The 1,530-nt window shown below is 46.2% G+C and overlaps 1 protein-coding gene across 5 annotated transcripts in view; it reads left to right on the forward strand.

The window, feature by feature from the left end:
• Col27a1 (collagen type XXVII alpha 1 chain) overlaps nucleotides 1-1,530 on the forward strand; it is a 122,159-nt gene that overhangs the window by 83,284 nt on the left and 37,345 nt on the right. The window lies entirely within an intron of this gene.

Consider the following 1,530-nt stretch of genomic DNA (forward strand, 5'->3'; position numbering starts at 1 on the left):
TCCTTTCCTGTTTGTTTTTTAGATAAGTTCTTACTGTGAAGCCCCAGCTGGTCCAGAACTCTCGGACTAGGTCAGGCCAGAGAGTCTTAAACCCTTTTCACTCACGACTCCCCACGAAAGAAACTTTCATGCTACTACGGATATATAGGTTTATAAAATAGCTCTACAGGTCAAACACCCACTGACAGTAAATCACACAGAAATTCCCTTTGAAACAGTTGGTATCTGAATCATTTCACCATCTGTTAACTATGAAAGCAAGCTTGCATACTGCTGAGATGGGAGCGCTTGTTAGCTTTTACATAGAGGATTACAGCTTGGCTGAGTATTTGTTACTGCTGGACCTCGGGCATCCTTGCCGGTTTTCAGCGTTGATTGGCAGTTGTTTTAAATACAATCATCAATGCTGAAAATTCTGCTTTGCATACACATATAATAAAAAATGGCAGAAGTGTGTTTGGGACCATTCAGAAATTGCTGGAAATGTTGTTCTAATTCCAAGCCAAACTTCAATGAATGATTTTTTTTTTAAATGGAACTCAAGTCAGCAAAGCAGTTTTTAAAACCAAACATTCTAACACAATCTAAAGATACGCTAATTTGACACTTGATACTTCCACACTGAACATAGTGGTAGGGAAATATTTCAAGTCTTTGTTTTCCTTTGTTGGAGTGACATATTTCTGTGCGGACAGAGATGCATCAGAACACGGCAGTGGAGAACAGACGGTCATCTCAGATCTGAGCCCAAGTACCCCGGGCAGCGTTTGCTGGGATACATGCTGGGATGGCATGTGCAGTGTGAACCTGTATTGTGTGGTCATGGCCACGGCTACAGTGGAATCATACGATACAACACAGGCGAGCACAGCCTGAAATGTCTGACTCACACTTTTGATTTTAAATTGAGTTTTGGTTCATTTTATATACTCAGAAACCTCTAACTGCTGCCAGTTTTTTTCTCAGCCTCCACATTCAGTTACATGACCCCATATGGGGTCTCAGACTACTATTTACGAAACTGAACTAGGCTGGTCTTGAACATACGGCAGGACTTCTGCCTTAACCTCCCTAGTGTACAGATGTGAACCACTGTACCTAGCTCAGTTCTGACTCTTCATCTCTGTCTTGCCCCATTTCTGTCCCCATCCTGACCCAACAGATGATTCCTCCTCCTCTTCCTTCTCCTCCTCTTCCTCCCCCTCCTCCTCCTCCTCTCCCTCTTCCTCCTCCTCCTCCTTCTCCTCCTCTTCCTCCCCCTCCTCCTCCTCTTCCTCCTCCTCCTCCTCTTCCTCTTCCTCCTCCTCCTCCTCCTCCTCTTCCTCTTCCTCCTCCTCCTCCTCTTCCTCTTCTTCCTCCTCCTCCTCTTCCTCCTCCTCTTCCTTCTCCTCCTCCTCTTCCTTTTCCTCCTCCTCTTCCTCCCCCTCCTCCTCCTCCTCTTCCTCTTCCTCCTCTTCCTCCTCCTCTTCTCCTCCTCTTCTTCCTCCCCCCTCCTCCTCCTCTTCTTCTTCCTCTTCCTCCTCCTCCTCC

Source organism: Mastomys coucha, unplaced genomic scaffold (genome assembly GCF_008632895.1).
Source record: "Mastomys coucha isolate ucsf_1 unplaced genomic scaffold, UCSF_Mcou_1 pScaffold18, whole genome shotgun sequence".
Lineage (NCBI taxonomy): Eukaryota > Metazoa > Chordata > Mammalia > Rodentia > Muridae > Mastomys > Mastomys coucha.